General features: G+C 35.1%; 1 pseudogene; it reads left to right on the forward strand.

The window, feature by feature from the left end:
• Positions 1-17,116: 17,116 nt before the first annotated feature.
• On the forward strand, positions 17,117-19,735 carry LOC135149512 (probable alpha,alpha-trehalose-phosphate synthase [UDP-forming] 9; annotated as a pseudogene).
• The last annotated feature ends 2,791 nt before the right edge of the window (positions 19,736-22,526 follow it).

A 22,526-nucleotide genomic window follows, 5' to 3' on the forward strand; every position in this document is an offset into this window, starting at 1 on the left:
GGATAAAATCAGAAATTCTGCAAGAAGAGAGAATGTGTTTTGTTGTGTATTTCAAATGAACCATATATCTTGAAATGATCAATGCAACATCTATATATAGATGTCAACGGATGTGTCTTTTGACAATAGACACACCTTCAACCAAATAGATTTGTCTAATGGCAATAAACACATCTTATCCCAATAGATGTGTCTAATGTCAATGGATAAATCTAATGCCAATAGACACTTCTCTTCCAATAGATGTGTCTAATGCCAATGAACATGCCTCATAAGCACTAATAATCATAATAAACTCGAATTAAGCATACACTCCGTACTCTCCTGACTTGTTCGATGTAATAATATGATGACATTGATCAACTAGTTAATTCAATTTACACTAAAATAACCAACAATCCTCCCCCATTTTAGTGTAATCCATAATCAACTAAACAAAATCACAACAAATAACAAAGTTATGCATAAATGAAATATCATGACGATTGAATTTCACATTAGTATATTACACATTTCAAATATTCGAATATCAAGGTATCACGATGGATTGAACCTCTACTATTCATAATGAATACATGAAGATAATATACACATAACTTTACATTCTCAAATTTTCTTACTTGACACTATATTTGACTAGCCTTGTGTCCCAATCCTTCTTAAGCATATCAAAGCCAAGTCCAAGCTTCTTGAAGCGGCTAAACTTCATGCTCAAATAGGTAGTTCTTTTATTCTCGCACCTGCATATGCGATTTTTCAAAAGAACTATTAAGAAGATAGACTTCAACTTCCTTATCTTGCAGGTCTGAACACATAACTTGGGATGATGCTTTAATGTGTTCCAGTCTCTAGATGTTAAGTTTCCACATTGAATTCAACACCTGATTTAATCTTAGGTGAGAATTGGGTTTCTCAACATGAGAGACTTTTAAACGGACTTTAATCCCATCCCCACAGCCGACTTGTGCACAAGATCTCTACTCAATCCTTTGGTAAGATGATCGGCTAAATTATGTTGAGTTCTTATAAACTCCACTCATATAACACCGTGAGTGATAAGCTCACGAATCATACTATGTCTAACACCTATGTGTCTAGATGTGCCTTTAAACACTTCTCTATAAGCATTAGACAAGGCAGATTGACTATCACACCTTATTGATATGGGTGATATAGGTTTTGGCCACAATGGAATTTCATATATCAGATTTCTTAGCCATTCAGCTTCTTTACCAGCAGCTGATAATGCCACAAATTTAAAGTTTTATTTGAAAGAAGATTTATTTTTAAAATCTAATGAAATTAAATTAACTCCAAAAGTTAAATTTATAGATTATTAAAGTTTTTCTAAAAGGCTTAAAATTAAGTATACCCAACAAAAATAATACTAGTCAGCACAAATAAAATTTAATTTTTAAAAACAAAGTAGGAAAAAATAATAAGATAATGAATGATGTGTTAATATTAATAAACACCAAATACACGTGGAAAAAAATATTATAGTAAAATTCAATATCCGAAGATATAAAAAAAAGTGAGTGCAAACTTTATAAGAGCCAAAATTAGAAAATAAAATAACTTTTTATCTAATAATATTACGAAGGGAAATCCTCAATTTATAAAAAACAAGTTCACTCAATCAAAATCTATTCCAAATATGAAATTTGTAAAATCATATATAATTATTTTTCTGGTTATCAGACTGAAAATTTTCTCAAAATAATTATGCTCTATTCACAAAATTTTGTATCTCAAAATTTAATCACCCAAACTTTTATTCAAATAATAAAAATAACTAAATTATGATTATAATTTTTATAAAAAAATTTTGTTGTTCACAACTTGCTAAGAACCTAGATTTAATACAACATTTATAGTCCACCTCTCGTCCAACCATCTCTGATTTATAATTTCAATTCATTAGAATGTCATTTGAATCCTTCTTTCTATTTTATTAAGCAATTCATTATTCAACATTGATATAGGAGTCTTCTTTTTTCGACAATAAACGGTCAAATATTTTTATTTTCGACCTTTCTGCAACTATTCGAAATTAAACATGTTAAAAATAAATAAACGATCGAACTTAATTAATTCCGACCGAATTATTAGACTAGGTAATTTCGACCATGAACGATCACGATTAGCATTTTGAATTTTTCAACCCAAAAAATTATTTGAGGCAAAAAAAGTAATTTCCTACCCAGAATTAGAAAAAATGCAAAATTGATTGAACATACATATTAATTTCGACCAATTAGAGTCGAACATACTTGGTCGAATTTAATTGGTCTATCTTTATTTTTGATCGAATTTAATTGAACAATAGCATGAATCATATGGTCGAAATTAATATATCATTCCCTTTTTGTAGTTGAATTTAGATATTCGAATGAAATCGAATCGCCTCCAATAATATCACATAAATCATTTTGAATTTTTTTTAGAACAATGGTGGGAAAATTTCCACCCAGGAATTAATTTCGGGCGCTATCTTTTCAACCAATATAGTGGGAGGAAAAACTTTCTCCATGAGATATTTTCGACCAGTCATATCCGATCCCCGGTGGAACTTATATATGTTTTGGACCAGTTATTTTTCATCAAAGTTATTTTCAACCTCTTTTAGTAGTAGTTCTTATTTTCGACCATTTATATTCTTCCGTCTTTATTTTCGACCATTTATATTCGACTGCCTTTATTTTCGAACTTCTGTTAATTAATTTGTGTAACTCCTATAATAATGAGTCAAGACTAATTTGTTCATTACTGTGTAGATTACAAATTATTTAAATTGGGGTTAGAGAATTAATTTATTGGGTTACAATTTTAATTGGCTTGGGGGTTACATTTTCCCCCCTACAAATTGAGCCCATTGCTTCATTGTTTGACACACAGAAATTGTATTCATCATAGAGTTTTAGGTTCTAACTTTCCGTGAGATAAAAGCACTGTTTGTTCAGTTCGTAGGAGGTGGGTTTTGGAAGACATAAAGGTAAAACGTGCACCTTCAATTACCAGCTTACCTGTTTTAAGTACAACATGGTTTTCACGTGCCTCACTTGTTCGGTATTTTGGTGTTGATCATTTGATGCGAGGTACTTTCTTATATAATATTCTTACACAATTATTATAACTATCATGTATACCAAGATTCGACTCACTCAGGAGACGCCTAGCACACTTGCCCTTAGTAGTTGACGGACAGTCCATAACCCGATATTTGAGATCCCCCAGTAATGGGGTAGTTCCTCGTAAAGAAAAAAAGAAAAGAGATTCCAGTTTTAATTCGACCTAAATCATGTTTTAATAGATTTTCTACCTTACTTCATATTATGTTTATGGAGAAATAAAATTGTGAAAGAAGCATCACAAGAGTTACGGCTTACTGACAAAATGAAAATATATATATGAACAAGTTTATGGTATAATAATGGAGTACATAAAACTAGAAGAAAATAATATATTGAATGTTCCGTCTGCAACTATTGATTTTACTACTTCTGTGTTATTCGAATGTTGCAGTCTGTGGACAAAACAGGCGGATATAGGACACTGGTTGCACATACAAAATCAGATAAATGTCCGGAGGGACTGCGTGACAAAGTCACAGCTGATGATGTCAATGTTTGGCAGAAGCAAATCAGATAAAACAAGGAATTTGATTGGTGATGAATCCTACGAAGAAGCAAGGATCGCAGAAAGTATGCTTTTCAAATCCCATCGACTGCTCTCTAAAGTTGACGACTCTATGATTTGTGTGCCAGTGTTGGTGAGGAAGCTTGCGCAGATTCTGGCTACAATCATATCAAGTGCTTGCCTAAAATTGTCAGAAATACTACTTGTAAGTTAAATGGTAACGTTTCAGAGCTTAATGATTAAGTTTTGAAAATGAAAAAAATTACAAGTGCCGGAAATTATAGAGATGGAGGAGATTGCTGACTAGTATATGGAAATGTGGAGTAAGTTCAAGACATCACCTTATACTTTCAAGGGGAGTTTTGATATTCAGACAACTGATATTGAAAGTTTTGGGCAAGCTGATATTCTGTTGGGGCAAACCTCCTGATCAGTAATGCTATCACAGACAAGAATTGGTAAGGATTTGCTATAAATTGCACTAAAATCCTGACTTCCCTTGTGTTCCTTCCCGTGCTTGTTCTTTATTTAATTTTTGAATCTGTACTTGGTATTAATATCTTGCATGTCACTCTCCTCTTACTTGTAATTTTTGTTTATAATAATCTTAATATTATTTATGTGTATATAATTATATTTCAGATTTTCACAACTATTTACTTACACACTAATGTTTATTCCCTTAAACTTTGTTAATTCTTTCTATAATTTTAGTGATTTTAAATTAGTTACCAAATAATTAGTTTATTATATAAAAAAAATACTGGAGACATTTTTTTGCCAAAGACACTTATTAAGTAGCCGTTTATTATTTGTTACTGTCATTATAAGATAATAAAAAGTTCTACTACTTTGAAAATTCAAATTAGAGCGGTAGTTACTGTTATCGGCTAGTTCTTTCATAATGCCAGCATGCTTTTCGTTCATGTAAAGCCCGATATCGGTGCATCAGATGCATATAAGTGTAGCCTCGTCTTCTTTCTTCTTTTCTTCCTTTTTCTGAAATCGTCACTGCGTCAATAACATTACTCACTAATGATTACTTACTATTCCAAATCACTGATTACAAATGCACCATAACACTCAACATATCACCTAAATATTTTTATCATGACGTCTTCCAATTGTATCTAAAAAATTTTGGAAGTAAGAATTAAACACAAACGTCACTTTCTCAAATTCGTTAACACCATGCCTCTCCTCAAAACTTGAGCAAAAGGACATGAAATTAATAAATGAAGAAATGGTCTCATTATCTTTCTTACAAATTGAACACAATTCCTCAAATGGTACTCTATGATTACTTGCTATTCCAAATCACTGATTACAAATGCACCATAACACTCAACATATCACCTAAATACTTTTATCATGACGTCTTCCAATTCTATCTAAAAAAATTTGGAAGTAATAATTAAACACAAACGTCACTTTCTCAAATTCGTTAATACCATGCCTCTCCTCAAAACTTGAGCAAAAGGACATGAAATTAATAAATGAAGAAATGGTCTCGTTATCTTTCTTACAAATTGGACACAATTCCTCAAATGGTACTCTTTTTTAAAACAGCTTCACCATTACAAGAATACACTATGTAGTTAGCCTCCAAATAAAGTTCTTAGTTTTTGATGGTATTTTTAAACTCCATATTTTCTTTAAAAAATTAGGATATGCTAAATATAATCAATTATTTTTTTTCTCAAATACCTAAAAATCTACATCTTTCTCGGTTATTTTTTTCTAACTTTTTTCCTTTATAGTTTTACTCTACACTAACCCTTATATAATAAGTCAAAAGTAAAGAAGGTGGAGAAAATAAAGAAATTAAGATTTATTTTGTATAATTCTAGGTGAATAAGAAGGTGATAATTATTGGGAAATTAATACGCATCTTCTATATGTGTAACTAATCCCAAAAAGCATGATATGGGGTCACTTACCATCGACTTACCTAGTGTTGAATCGATCTAATAGGATGGTCCGCGTTTGAGGTTTACTTCTAAAGGTTCCTATAAAAAAATTTAAAAAATCAAATTTCGTCAAACATGCAAGTAAGCATATGTGGTCGTCTCTGCGGATGAACATGATGCTGGAAAAATAGTATCATAATTATTCGTGCAAATGTGTAACATGTGTTCGACCTCACGTATATAGACCATGCGTATTCAGCTTTTTTTCTATTCCTAGACATTTTGATACTTGTATGTTGTAAAATTATGTACCAGAGACCTTTACCTTATTACTAACCCGGAGTTCTTGTAAAATGAATTTAATTAATATTTTTTATGGGGATTTTTGCATTCTTTATATATTATATGAAAATACTATAATTTTGGAATAAGTTTAATTATTATTTAAATACATATAGAGTAAAGTGAATTATGTGTACTTGCACTTTAAGCACAACACCATTTACAATATCAACTTTTAATAAGTATCACATGCAATACTCAAGTTTCGAAATTTTTACAAAGTGTGTCTCTCCGTTAATTTATGCCAACAACCTTAATTTTATTAAGGACTTTTCCTACAATTCTCCGTTTTAATAGTTATATTGAACCAAATCAACTTAAATCACGGTCACTTCTTTACATCATTTCATCAAACAGATGATGTGCTATTTAATCATTGTTCAAATCAAATTAAAAAGCTAATTAAGGTTAGTAATCCTCTGGAATTTGCATAAATATATACTCATTGAATATCTATGCAGAAACAAGTGAAGATCAAAACATGCCTAATCAAAATGGGATTTTATACAATATTGCATTCAGTTGAATCACCATTTTTCATGCACGGGAAATTAGCTGAGTTTGGTAAATCTTATTATCACTACAAGAAGACAGGATAAAGCCGACCGCACAAAACCGACCGCCGCATCTAAAACCGACCGACGGTCGCGTGGTCAGTTTTACCTCGTCGAAATCACAAAACGACGACGATCTGGGTGATGTGGCAAGAAATAAAACCGACCGTGTGACACGGTCGGTTATATGTATGACATGGCACCCTTATAACCGACCGTTATGTGTGGTCGGTTATGTCGTCCGCGGAAAAATAATTAAAAAATAATTTAAATAAAAATATCTGTGCGCCAGCCCCTTGAAACGACGTCGTTTTTTTTGTTTGGTACTAAAACCGACCGATTGGTTGATCGGTTTTAACCTGCAGCTTTTATATCACTTTTAGCTAGTAGTGAGCTCCCATTCACTTGAAATAAAAATCAAAGGAGAAGAAAGGAGCTAAAGTGGGGAAGAATTATTACTTGCAAACATTTCAAGTAAGAGATTTTCATTTCTTTGCATTAAATTTGTGTGTGGTGGGTGTGTTAAATGTGTTTGTTATATTAAATGTGTGTGTATGTAATTACATTGAATGCTTGTATTGAATGTATGAAATTCATCTGAAATTATTTGTTAAATGTGTATGAAATTCATGTGAAATTACATGTGTGTATTGAATGTATGTGTGTATTGAATGTATGTGTTATTAAATGTATGTGTGTGTTAAATGTATGTGTGTGTTAAATGTGTGTTAAATGTGTGTGTAGATGACAAACTTGGATCGAAGTTGTATTAGTAATCAAGTGCAAAGTGATAAAATTTCGTTAACTCCGGAATATATAGGAATGGTGTAGAAACTTTTTTAAAATTTGCAAGTGAAAATGGAATGGGAGAAGATGGTACAATGAAGTGTCCTTGTAAACGTTGTAGGAATTTGAATTGGTTAAGTATCGATGATGCTACATGATTTTGCTGGTGAAATTTCCGAATTTTATAACAACGTGGATACGGGAACTAGGAATGTAGAAGAAGTTCCAAATGATAGTGCACTCTAGAGTTCGGCTCGGCTCGACTCGACTCATTTACACCCCTAGTTACATGCGTCACTATTTAGTTGAGAGTCTTACAGAGCAAATCTACATTGAATTTTAATTCTCTCTACAGCTGAAATCCTAATTATCTCTACAGCTGAAATCTACCTTGGCTTTTAATTCTTTCTACAACTGAAATCTACATTGGCTTTTAATTCTCTCTATAACTGAAATCTACATTGCCTTTTAATTCTCTCTACAACTGAAATCTACCTTGGCTTTTAATGCTCTCGGCTTTTCATCACAATCTATAGTATTTTTAAACTCACATCACTTTAGTAGAATCGTAATAAACTCGAAAACTAAGGACAACTAGACTAAGCAAGCAGCTCCAGAAAGTATATAAAAGCACCCTACCCCCTCAAGTTCTAATCCAACGAAAACACATTTTATACTTCAAGGTATTTGATATAACTCCAGCTAGTTCTGCTACTTAAATACCGGTGTACAATATTAAGCTAGTTGTGTTCGAGCTTGTTTAAGCGCCTGAGATTTAGTGATCATGATCATATATCATTACAAATTTACGATTCGATTATTGAATTTCATAACTATTGATCATGTTTTCTTATTAGTATATATATATATATATATATATATATATATATATTGTTAGTATTGGTGTCCTAGAGACAATACTATTGTGTTCTATCGTAGACATTTATGGATTATGTTATATTGATTATGGAATAAATATTTATTGTGTCTTTATTTACTGCGTAATAAATTGAAAGCATAATAAATGTCCTTGGAATATTATATGTAATTCTATATCTCTAAGTACGTGACTTAGAAATGAGATTATGAGAATAATATCAATATTCCTAAATGTCCCTAGTCGAGTATCATTGTTAAGGGACAATAATGATGCATTAAGACTAGTATGTTTGTTGACTGATGATCACGTCTCATTGATCATAGGTATAGTGATGCTAAAGTCAAGAACATAAGTGCATGTATCGACACATGGCACTGGAATGACCCACCGTGAGATTTTACATGTTAATAAGTGTCATTAGAAATTCTCACTGTGATAATGATGTAATGATCCTCTGACTTGATATCATTATATTTCTATATGAGAATTAATATACTTTGGTTGCACTAAAAGTTACCTTTGACCGGGTAATGATGAAATGTACATTGGGTATATTATGAATCGTATGAGAAATATGAATGATCTAGAAAGGATTTAACCCTCCTATTTTAGGAGTGATATTATTGGCCTCTTGATTGAGTGAGACTATAAAATGCATGGCCGTGCTCAAATATTGATTTGTTTAATAGTCTACTCATTGATCAAGGAAATTCGGATTAGACGATGAAGAGGATGACACAATACATGCCTTGAGTCTGATCTATAATATAAGGTTAAAGGGATTATATTACATTGTACATTATTCACAAAAGGTTTAATTGAATCACCAATTATTATTATTACTTGGGTAGCAATGATGTATTACTAGATGCCGCTCATTGTTTATAATTTTATTATTGGATATTAAAATTATTGCCAGCGTAATAATAACCTAAAGGGTCACACACTTTGAACGTTTAAAGGAGTTTTAATTTAAATTCTGAATTTAAATTAAATGATTAAGTTCGAAATAAATTATTTAATTGAGCCAGTCTTAATTAAGTAATTAGAATTTCGAATTTAATATTAAAACCAAAATCGGATTAGGTTTGGAGAAGCCCAAATCCGATTAGGGTTTGGCCCATCTATCTCTCTTCCCTATAAATACATAATGATGTATTGTTTTAGGGTTAAGTAACATAAAATTCGATTTATTATAAAACCCTAGCAGCTCTACATCAAGAGAGGCTAGAGAGAGAGAGAGAGAGGCTGCATTCGGCTAGTACCGGCTCCGGTGATCTTTGGCGATCAGACGTTCGTGTGGACTGCTTAGAGACGCGATCCTTAGACGAGGGCTGCGTGGTGATTGCTTGTTCCGGACCTCCATCTTTCGCTAACGTAAAGCTTCAACAAGGTATTATCTCGTATCTCCATGATCAGCCGTTCTTTATAGATGGATCCTCGGGTTAGGGTTTCGGATTTTTTATTTTACGTCGATTATCCGCTGCGTTTGTTTCCCCGAAACCCAACATATATATATATATATATATATATATATATATATATATGTATATATATATATCAATTGTATCGGCAAGAAGTTATGATTATGTATAGAGCATATCAGCATCAATTATCATGGCCTATAGTATAATAATATTTTCCGTTTTCAATCATCTATAGAAGAATTTCTCTTCAAGACATTAGATTTAAGGAGCTCTTGTGTTTTATTTTTACTGAATATAATCAGATAAGATTATATTCTTGTTTGGAAATAAATCGATCATGGATACAAGTTCACATATGAATTTTGCAAACCTGGCTTTCAGAGACCTGAACAGGACTAATCCTTGTATCATATATGTGGATTCAGATGGTACCTCGACCCCAGCCTGGGGCTGCCGCCCCCGGACCCCGCCCGGGGGCTGCCGCCCACGGGCCCCCGCCCGGTGGCTGCCGCCCCCGGACCCCCGCCCAGGGGCTGCCGCCCCCGGACCCCCGCTTTGTATGGTTATGTGTTCTTGTTTGTTTACTTGAGCATGGTGCTGGTTATGGCCTTAAGGACACCTAGTTTAATGTTTTTTGGTTTTGGTTGTATAAATACGACTTGCATGTCGTGATATTCATTCTTGTAATTTTAATCTCGAATGTAACTCGAGTTTTCTCATGTAAGTACATTAGAATAGGTTGTATTCAATTATTCATTGTAATGTACTTGAAGATTGAAGGATGATCCACAAGGAGGGGCAATCAAGGACCATGAAGACTTGTAATAGTTATACATCTTCACCATAGATTGACCTAGATTCTTTCATTAGCTTGAAAGAATCATATAGGATAAAGGCCATAACCATGCACGTTTACATACTGCACTTTACATATATGATGCATGAGATGATGATATGTATGCGTAGTTATAGAGATGCATGCTTAATTAGATTAAGATGTATGTATTCGATACGACACCCATGCCATGCTTGTTTAAACAAGATAAAATCTGTAACGACTCAAGATTTTTAAAAAAAGGAATACAACGATCATGAGATTCTCGTGTTTATGAAACACGGAATTAATTATGGATTTTCGATATTCAATGAGAGGAAGATTCCGTCGGATTTGGGGTTTTTAAGTATAGCCGTTGTGCCAACACCTCAGGTCGGGTTTTCAACCAATCAAAGAGTATTGATTTGAAATATTTGATTCAAGGAAAAATTGAGGATCTCTTTATGACAGGATCATGGTCGTTTTAATAAAATCCCTAATTAAAAATATTAAGTTAATCAGATGCCTTCCAATGATTAATACTCGTCAAGATCTAGATTGAAAGAAGTAGGTTTGCCAAAGCAAAGTGCTTTAATCAATCATGGGAAGACGTGATAAGTAAATGTACTTAGTTATTGAATTATTGGGTCTAACTTAACTAAACCATCACAATAGGATTGTGGGTTTAGAGGCATGGAGTTTGGTGAGATTTATTACATAAATATGTGCAAAGGGTTGCTCCACCAAACTATCCAAGAGTTATATTTGATATAATTGACAAATGTTGTCTACCTAAATAGTCATGTTTTGAGAGTATTAGCCCACGCTAACTTAAAACATGGATGAAATATGGATCTTGGCTCACTAGAAAGATTTGCAGAAATGCTTTCCGAATTAATAGTTAGGGCTATTGATTTGAACAAAATAGTGGGAGATATATATATTTTGAATATATATTTATAATCACTTGAACATAATTTAATAAACATCTGTAGACTAATTTATCTTATGCATTTGAAAATATTGTAGATATCCAATGGCAAATAATTCAAACAACTTCTCTGTACGATCAGTCCTTGAGAAGGACAAGCTGACAGGAACCAACTTCCTTGACTGGCAAAGGAATTTGAGGATTGTCCTCAAACAAGAGCGCAAGCTCTATGTCATAGATATTCCTCGCCCTACACCTCTCGCTGAAGGATCAACCCGTGCTCAGCATACTGCTTATCAGAAGCATATCGATGATGACACGGATGTTCAATGTCTCATGTTAGCGACCATGAGTGCTGAACTTCAGAAACAACATGAGAATATGGATTCTTATGATATGATTGAGCACCTTAAGCGTATGTTTGAGGGACAGGCTCGTCAGGAGAGGTTTGATACTTTCAAATCTTTGAATGCTTGTAAGCAGGGTGAACGTGATCCGGTAGGACCGCATGTTCTGAAGATGATAGGGTATATTGATTATCTTGAAAAATTGGGTGCCCCGATTGGTCCTGAGCACCAAATTGATCTGATCTTGCAATCTCTAAACAATAACTATTCTCAGTTTGTAATGAATTACAATATGAATGAGATAAACAAGAACCCCGCCGAATTGTTGGCAATGTTGAAAACTGCTGAAACCAACATTCAGAAGGCGTCCCCTACTCCCATATTGATGGTGAATAAGGGGAAGGCCAAAGGAAAGGGTAAATGGAAAGGCAAGAAGAAGATGGGATCTAATTCTAATGCCAATCCGAAACCTGGTCCAACTAAGGCCTTGAAGCCAAAAGGTGGTGTTCAGAAGGAGGGTGATTGTCACTATTGCAAGAAACCAGGTCATTGGAAGAGGAACTGTCATGCTTATTTGGAGGATCTGAAGAAGAAGAAGGCTGCTGCCGCTTCTGATTCAGGTATTTATGTTATAGAAGTCAATTTGTCTACTTCAACATCTTGGGTATTAGATACTGGATGTGGTTCTCACATTTGTATGAATGTGCAGGAGCTACAGGGAAGTAGGACGTTGGCAAAGGGAGAAGTCGACCTACGAGTTGGCAATGGAGCAAAAGTTGCTGCTATAGCTGTAGGGACTTATCATTTATCGTTGCCCACTGGGCTTATTTTAGAACTTGAGAATTGTTTTTACGTGCCTGCAATTTGCAGAAACATTATTTCAGTTTCTTGTTTGGACAAGAAAGGTTTTGCTTTTTCAATTCAGAACAATAGTTGTTCCTTTTCTTTGAATAATGTTACCTATGGGGTTGCACGTTTATTTAACGGTTTATATGTTCTTGACTTGGATACTCCCATCTATAATGTGAATAATAAACGACTTAAAACTGATGACTCAAATAAAACATACCTCTGGCACTGTCGTTTAGGCCATATAAATGAGAAGCGCATTTCCAAGTTACATAAGGATGGATACTTGGATAAGTTTGATTTTGAATCATACGAAGCATGCGAACCATGTCTCATTGGAAAAATAACTAAAGCACCTTTCACAGGACAAGGTGAGAGGGCCACTGAGAGATTGGAACTAATACATAGTGATGTATGTGGTCCAATGCGAACTATGGCAAGAGGTGGCTTTTACTACTTCATAACATTTACTGATGATTTCAGTAGATATGGATATGTGTATCTTATGAAGAATAAATCTGATTCTTTTGAAAAGTTCAAAGAGTACAAAGCTGAAGTAGAAAAGCAAACTACCAAAAGTATTAAGACTCTACGATCAGATCGTGGAGGTGAATACTTAAGCCAAGAATTTAAGAATTTCTTAAAAGAGTGTGGTATTGTATCACAACTTACTCCTCCTGGAACACCACAATGGAATGGAGTTTCCGAGAGGAGAAATCGTACCTTGTTGGACATGGTGCGATCAATGATGAGTCATGCAGATCTTCCAATTAGTTTTTGGGGCTATGCCCTAGAGACGGCTGCCTATACACTTAACCGAGTTCCTACTAAAACGGTCCAGAACACTCCATATGAGATATGGACTGAGAAACGTCATAGCATGTCATTTATGAAAATTTGGGGATGTGAGGCGTTTGTGAAACGTCAAAATTCTGACAAGCTAGGACCTAAGTCTGATAAATGTAATTTTGTGGGATACCCAATTGAAACAAGAGGTTATTCATTCTATAATCCTTCTGAGAACAAAGTGTTTGTTGCTCGAACCGCTGTGTTCCTTGAAAGAGAGATGCTTTCTAAGAAAAACAGTGGGAGGATAATAGATCTCGATGAAGTTCGAGAACCACATGATAACATTGCACCAGAGCAGGAACCTGAGCAGGATGTACATCAAAATATTGAGAGTAATCCTGTTCCGGAAACACAGGTTGTTCGTAGATCTAGTAGGGTTCGCCATGAGCCAGAGAGATATTATGGTTTTCTCTTGACTCAAACTGGTGATGTGATGCTTATGGATAATGATGAGCCTCTAACCTACAAAGATGCTAAGAACACTCCAGATTCCAAGAGATGGCTTGATGCCATGAAATCTGAGATGGATTCCATGTATGAAAACCAAGTATGGACTTTGGTTGATTTACCCGAGGGAGTTAAACCTATTGAGTGTAAATGGGTTTTCAAAAAGAAAACCGACATGGATGGAAATGTTCAGACCTATAAGGCACGACTAGTTGCAAAAGGTTTCAGACAGATTCATGGTATTGACTATGATGAAACCTTCTCACCAGTTGCTATGGTCAAATCCATCAGGATTTTGCTTGCAATAGCTGCTTACTATGACTACGAAATCTGGCAGATGGATGTCAAAACCGCCTTCTTGAATGGAAGCCTAGAAGAGGATGTGTATATGACACAACCTGAAGGTTTTGTCGATCCGAGATTTCCCAAAATGGTTTGTAAGTTGCGACGATCTATATACGGATTGAAGCAAGCCTCAAGGAGATGGAATATTCGTTTTGATGAAACAGTCAAAGAGTTTGGCTTCATTCAAAATGAAGATGAGCCTTGTGTTTACAAGAAAGTGAGTGGGAGCCATGTGGCATTCCTAGTGCTATATGTGGATGACATATTACTAATGGGGAATGACATACCTTCTTTACAGGCTGTTAAGACTTGGTTGAGCAAAAATTTCTCGATGAAAGACTTGGGCGATGCGACCTATATATTAGGGATCAGGATCTATAGAGATAGATCAAGAAGACTAATCGGCCTAAGTCAGAGTACATACATTGATAAGGTATTGCATCGATTTGGGATGCAAGAGGCAAAAAGGGGATATGTCCCAATGTCTCACGGGATATTGATCTCGAAAGAAAACAGTCCGAAATCATTGGATGATAAGGACCGTATGAGCAAAGTTCCATATGCTTCGGCAATTGGTTCCATAATGTATGCAATGATATGTACTCGTCCTGATGTCTCGTATGCCTTGAGCATGACGAGTAGATACCAGTCTAATCCAGGTGAAGGTCACTGGACGGCAGTCAAGAATATTCTTAAGTACCTAAAGAGGACTAAAGATCAATTCTTGGTATATGGAGGAGAAGAGAAACTAGTTGTAAAAGGTTACACAGATGCTAGTTTCCAAACAGACAAAGATGATTCGATCTCTCAGTCTGGCTTTGTATTTTGTCTAAATGGAGGTGCTGTTAGTTGGAAAAGTTCAAAGCAAGAGACGGTTGCCGATTCTACAATGGAGGCTGAGTATATAGCTGCTTGTGAAGCAGCCAAGGAAGCTGTTTGGATCAGGAAATTTCTTACAGGACTTGATGTGGTTCCTTCAGTATCAGATCCGATAGATTTGTACTGTGACAATAATGGAGCCATTTCACAGGCTAAGGAACCCCGATCTCATTCCCGCACTAAGCATATACTCAGACGATACCACCTACTCCGAGAGATTAACACTCGAGGGGATATACATATATGTAAAGTGCATACAGATGATAACATTGCAGATCCACTGACCAAGGCTTTGTCGCAGCAGAAGCACGAAGGTCATGCTAGTTCCATGGGTATTAGATACATCAGAGATTGGCTCTAGTACAAGTGGGAGATTGTTAGTATTGGTGTCCTAGAGACAATACTATTGTGTTCTATCGTAGACATTTATGGATTATGTTATATTGATTATGGAATAAATATTTATTGTGTCTTTATTTACTGCGTAATAAATTGAAAGCATAATAAATGTCCTTGGAATATTATATGTAATTCTATATCTCTAAGTACGTGACTTAGAAATGAGATTATGAGAATAATATCAATATTCCTAAATGTCCCTAGTCGAGTATCATTGTTAAGGGACAATAATGATGCATTAAGACTAGTATGTTTGTTGACTGATGATCACGTCTCATTGATCATAGGTATAGTGATGCTAAAGTCAAGAACATAAGTGCATGTATCGACACATGGCACTGGAATGACCCACCGTGAGATTTTACATGTTAATAAGTGTCATTAGAAATTCTCACTGTGATAATGATGTAATGATCCTCTGACTTGATATCATTATATTTCTATATGAGAATTAATATACTTTGGTTGCACTAAAAGTTACCTTTGACCGGGTAATGATGAAATGTACATTGGGTATATTATGAATCGTATGAGAAATATGAATGATCTAGAAAGGATTTAACCCTCCTATTTTAGGAGTGATATTATTGGCCTCTTGATTGAGTGAGACTATAAAATGCATGGCCGTGCTCAAATATTGATTTGTTTAATAGTCTACTCATTGATCAAGGAAATTCGGATTAGACGATGAAGAGGATGACACAATACATGCCTTGAGTCTGATCTATAATATAAGGTTAAAGGGATTATATTACATTGTACATTATTCACAAAAGGTTTAATTGAATCACCAATTATTATTATTACTTGGGTAGCAATGATGTATTACTAGATGCCGCTCATTGTTTATAATTTTATTATTGGATATTAAAATTATTGCCAGCGTAATAATAACCTAAAGGGTCACACACTTTGAACGTTTAAAGGAGTTTTAATTTAAATTCTGAATTTAAATTAAATGATTAAGTTCGAAATAAATTATTTAATTGAGCCAGTCTTAATTAAGTAATTAGAATTTCGAATTTAATATTAAAACCAAAATCGGATTAGGTTTGGAGAAGCCTAAATCCGATTAGGGTTTGGCCCATCTATCTCTCTTCCCTATAAATACATAATGATGTATTGTTTTAGGGTTAAGTAACATAAAATTCGATTTATTATAAAACCCTAGCAGCTCTACATCAAGAGAGGCTAGAGAGAGAGAGAGAGAGGCTGCATTCGGCTAGTACCGGCTCCGGTGATCTTTGGCGATCAGACGTTCGTGTGGACTGCTTAGAGACGCGATCCTTAGACGAGGGCTGCGTGGTGATTGCTTGTTCCGGACCTCCATCTTTCGCTAACGTAAAGCTTCAACAAGGTATTATCTCGTATCTCCATGATCAGCCGTTCTTTATAGATGGATCCTCGGGTTAGGGTTTCGGATTTTTTATTTTACGTCGATTATCCGCTGCGTTTGTTTCCCCGAAACCCAACATATATATATATATATATATATATATATGTATATATATATATCAATTGTATCGGCAAGAAGTTATGATTATGTATAGAGCATATCAGCATCAATTATCATGGCCTATAGTATAATAATATTTTCCGTTTTCAATCATCTATAGAAGAATTTCTCTTCAAGACATTAGATTTAAGGAGCTCTTGTGTTTTATTTTTACTGAATATAATCAGATAAGATTATATTCTTGTTTGGAAATAAATCGATCATGGATACAAGTTCACATATGAATTTTGCAAACCTGGCTTTCAGAGACCTGAACAGGACTAATCCTTGTATCATATATGTGGATTCAGATGGTACCTCATCTACAACTGTCAGAATTATCATCGTGTCAAACATGTTGCCCCTTCATGCACAGAAGGATGGGGAAACAGAGGGCTTGAGCTTTAATTACGATGAAGATTTTCACCTTATACAGTGGTTTTTTTATGTTGGTTCACTAAATGCCGATATAGATGTTAATGAACACGAGGTTGTTGTTGAGAGACTGATGGATGATTTCAACTGCGTTCACACTTTTCTTGCGAATGAACTCTTCTCTGAATTCTATCATGGTTTCTGCAAGTACCATCGACAGCCTATATTCCATTACATGCTCCCAATGTGCGGAAAGCATGGTGACCAATTTGATCAGGGACTGTGGCAGGCTTATATCTCTGCAAATAAAATATTAGCAGACAAAGTATTAGAAGTGGCGAATCCCGAGACTAATTATATTTTGATTCATGACTATCACCTCATGGCGGTCCTTGTGTTCTTGAGAAATAAGCCCTACAGGGCCAAGCTCGGATTCTTTCTCCAAAGTCCATTCCTTGCATCTGCAGAGATCTATCGAACACTTCCTGTAAGTGCAGACATTCTGAGGATTTTGTTGAACTGCGATCTCATCGGGTTTCATACTTTCGATTTTGCTCGCCACCTCCTCTCATGTTGTAGCAGAATGCTGGGACTGGAATATGAGTCCAAACGAGGACAAATTGGGCTGGATTATAGTGGTCGCACGGTGTATATCAAGATTCTGCCTTTAGGAATTCATTTGGGAAAAGTTGAAAAATGTTCTGAATATTCCTTCTACATCAGTGAAAGTCAAGGAATTCGAAGGGAAGTTCAAGGGGAAGCATGTAATTGTTGGCGTAGACGACATGAACTTATTCAAGGCAATTAGTCTGAAGTTATTAGCATTTCAACAACTATTGAGGAAGTATGAAAACTTGCGGGCTATTGTGGTTCTCTTACAAATTATCAATCCTGAAAGAAGCTCAGGAGAAGACATCGAGGAAGTGAGAAGGGAGAAGTATGGAACTGCTAACAGGATTAATCAGATTTATGGTTCTTGTGGTCATCAACTAGTGAGTCTAATTGATCGACCAGTTGATCAATGTGAAAAGAACGCCTGCTATGCTGCCTCGGAATGTTGCATAGTAAATGCTGTAAGAGATGGAATGACTCTAGTCCTTCACATGTATATCATTTGTGGGCAGGGCTCTTCAACTGTGGATGAAGCTAGCGGAATTATGTCTTATTTTCCTCGAACAAGTGTGCTAATTATTTATGAATATGTTGGATGTTCTCCATCTCTAAGTGGAGCAATCAGAATAAATTCATGGGATATTAGTTCCTTAGCTGAGGCTATGCATTCTGCGGTCACCATGGATAATTCTTTAAGGCAATTAAGACATGAGCAGAACTATAGTTACGTTCAGTCTCATGATGTGGCATATATGGCTCGCAGTTTCCTGCATAGCATGGAGAGAGCATGTCTTGATCACTATAATTATCAATGTTGGGGTTTGGGCTTCAGTTTCACATTCAAAGTTGCTGCCCTCTCCTTAGGTTTTCAAAAATTATTTTTTGAAAGCATAGTTCCTGCATATAAAAAGACAAATAGGAGGGCAGTATTTCTAGACTTTGATGGCACCCTTGTTCCTCATTCCTCAACCAAGAAAAACCTCAGTAGTGAAGTTGTCACTGCTCTTAACACTCTGTGTGATGATCCTAAGAACACTGTTTTTATCGTTAGTGGAAGAGGTAGAAGTTCCTTAACCGAGTGGCTGGATCCATGTGAAGGTCTAGGACTAGCTGCTGAACACGGGTACTTCATAAGGTATTTTTCTTCACAAACTTCTTAGAGACCTTTTCTAGTGGCACTTCTAAATAAATTGCCTTTGGTTTGCAGGTGGAAGAAAACTTCTGAATGGCAATCCAGTTTGGTTGTGGATCTCGAGTGGAAGGTGGCAGTGGAGCGTATAATGAATCTGTATGTAGAAGCCACGGATGGTTCCACCATCGAAGTCAAAGAAAGTGTTTTGGTTTGGCACCATCAAGATGCAGATCATGATTTTGGTTCCTTGCAGGCAAAGGATTTGTCGGATCATTTGAAACACGTCATTGCTAATGAACCTGCAGTAGTTGCAAAGGGAAAAAATATTGTTGAGGTCAAACCACAGGTATAAGTCTCTCGTCTCCCTCTTTCGGTCTTCCCTGTAATTTACTTAACTAGCAACCTAATATATTTAGGATGCAAGCAAAGGCTTGGTCACAGAAAAGGTAATCGCGACAATGGTTGGCAATGGCGAGATTCCTGATTTCATCCTCTGCATTGGAGATGACAGGTTAGATGAAGATATGTACGACTTTGAAAATTGTTTCATCTATGGTGGTCCTTGCTGTTCCGGAAATCTTTTTTTGCACTGTGGAGCAAAAGCCTAGCAAGGCCAAGTACTTTGTTGACGATACTTTTAAAGTTCAGAAGCTACTCCAGTGGCTTGCTAATGTTTCGAGTACACAGCCAAGCTCCGCTGAAAATCCGCCAAGTATTCCTTGACAACTGACAAGCATAGTGTTCGTGAACATTTGTATAGGAGCAAATATAAATGTTATATAGCAAGCGGGTGGGAAGAAGTTATGTGCACACCTTGTTTATCTACCGTGATCAGGATGTTGTTGTTGCCTATAGATCAATTGATACACCACAAAAAGCCTTTAAAAGTGTAAAACAACTTACGGGAATACCTTGAAAGAATCAGGGCACGAATGTTTCCACTCCTCAAGGATAGGTTGTTTTCTACAAGTGGCACATAAGAGTGCAAAAACATGCGGGGGAAGGCCACCAAAGAATCTAGGCATGGATGTTGCTACTCCGCAACGATTAATTGAAACTCCACAAATGTTACTCTGAATTAAGGACAAAAGAAGGCAATAAATGTCATATAAGAAGCCATAATAACGTAGATTGTGGAAAGAAACAAGGAAGAAGACTTTACTTATTTATTTAAAGAAACGTATAGTATGGTGTACCTCATTGATGCAATAATTGTTATGTTTTACTAGTTCAAATCTAATATATGGTCTTAGGTGTTTAGTCTCATTTCATTGTATTCTATTAGTATGGTTTAGTTCCTTGTTCTAGTAAGGGTTTGAATTGAGTATATTTTATCCTTTTAAATAATTAAATATGTTCTTTCAAAAATAACCTCGAATTGTTCATATTATATTTTAAGATTGTATTAATTTAAAAGTGGGAACTTCATTAAGGTTTGGAACATGTTTACAATCTAAACATTTAATTATTTGAATTATATGATATAATGAGTTAAGTAAGTGTTAACTCATGTTGTGATGTTTAGACATTGAAGAATGTAAATGATGCATGCACTAGAAAAAATAAGGATCTGATTATTGATTTGAAATACAAAACACTATTCCTTGACAAAAGTTCTTTTCTCGAGGGATTTCTCGTAAAAAGATAAAACTACTTTTTACACCAAAGGTGGAAGCAATTGTGAATGAGCTATCAAGAAAATTCTCATGCAAAATAAAAATTAAAATGAGAAAACAACATATTTGTGTTAATTAATATGATCAGTATGTTTTTGCTTGATGTAATACAGTAATGTATTTTTTTCTTATAAGGATAACATGTAAATCCCAAGTTTTGATGATGACACACGTTAGCAAGCTACTTTCATTTCAGCTTAACATAATGTATCTACTCTGTTACAGCCTGCTATATTGTATTAACAATCTAACCCTGCAGGTTTTATGAGTAACAGATAGATAGCAAGCTATTTTAGCTTGACATACTGTTATAGCCTGCTGCTTTGTATTTCTAACCTTGTGTTGCAGGAATTTTACTATAACAGAATTATAGCGAGCTAGTTTATAATAGCAAGCTATAATAGAGTCCTACCAGAAGCAGAACACTTCAAAGATTACAGCTGTTGACTTCTACAATTTATAGGACTTAAGGTGTACGTTTTCTAATCTGAATATGAGTTAAATATACATATTATAAGCTCAGATTATTTAAATTGAAAACGTTTCCTAAATTTAAGGAAGTGGTTATGCTTCAAACTTATCTTTTCAAAAACACTTTCTTATCCTATTTTAATAGGGACTGTTGCTTCAAACGTCTTTCTAAAACTCAGTCTTCTATTTCTATGGAGTATAATATTGAACTAACAACCTGCAACGTTCACTTGTGCAACGTTCATGGAGGTTTGTTTCAATATAGCCGTTATAGCTTTCAGTATATATACGGCTTGCTGTTTTCAAGTATAGTTAACAACTCACCATCTTGAAAACATTCTGAAATTCTCTTCTGAGCTTATATCGTGTTTTTGATTCATATCTTATTAGAGAATATAGTTTGAGTTGTAATCTCTCATTGTTATTCATAGTTGTATTTGATTAGTCACTAAAGCTAGCGGGGTTCTAAGTATAGAACAAAGGGGGAGTTAGATAGAATTAGTCTTCACAAGGTCTGAGGTGCTAAGGTTCGAGGAACAAGGTGAATTCAAGGAGGGAAGCTCAAGGAATTCAGAGGTTCAAGAAAAGGTGCACAGGGGACTAAAGTGTCGAGCTGTTTTCTGTCTGCTCAAGGTTTCAGCAAGCTGCTTTAGGTGACTGGGTAAAGGGAGATATATTATTATTCTGTAATTGTTGGAATTTTCAGTAATAATATATTCTCTTACCAAGTTGGTAAGAGACCAGGACGTAGACCATTAGACATAGGGGTCGAACCTGGCTAAAATTGCTTGTGTCTGATTTATATTTCTGCACTTTACTGTTTTCCATAATAGCCTGCTATAATCACACTTGATCTGAAAACAGTAAGCTGAAATATTCGGTAAAGTTTAAAATTGATAAAGTTAGCCATTTACACCTATTCACCCCCCCTCTAGGTGTATTTACACGTGGTATCAGAGCCAGGTTTACTAACATTTCTGTAACAGGAATAGTATAGATCCTATGGCTGACCAATTTCAGGGAAAATCAGACTTTAGAGCTCCTCTCCTCACTGGTTCGGACAACTACAACTGGTGGAAAGGACAAATGGAAGCTCATCTCTCCAGAGATCCTCTCATGCAAAGAGTTGTTGAAAGAGGTCCCTATCAGTTCCTAGATAAAGATGGCAAGGTCAAAGATGTTGATGAACTTACTACTGACGAGCTAACAAAGATGGCTGCTAATGGAAAGACTAGAAGTACTCTCATCAATGGTCTTAATCAAGCTGAATATGACAAGGTGTCATCTCTCAAATCTGCAAAGGAGATATGGGATGCTTTGGAAGCTTATCATGAAGGATCAAAGGGTCTAAGGAAAGTAAAATTGGG

Source organism: Daucus carota, chromosome 9 (genome assembly GCF_001625215.2).
Source record: "Daucus carota subsp. sativus chromosome 9, DH1 v3.0, whole genome shotgun sequence".
Taxonomy (NCBI): domain Eukaryota; kingdom Viridiplantae; phylum Streptophyta; class Magnoliopsida; order Apiales; family Apiaceae; genus Daucus; species Daucus carota.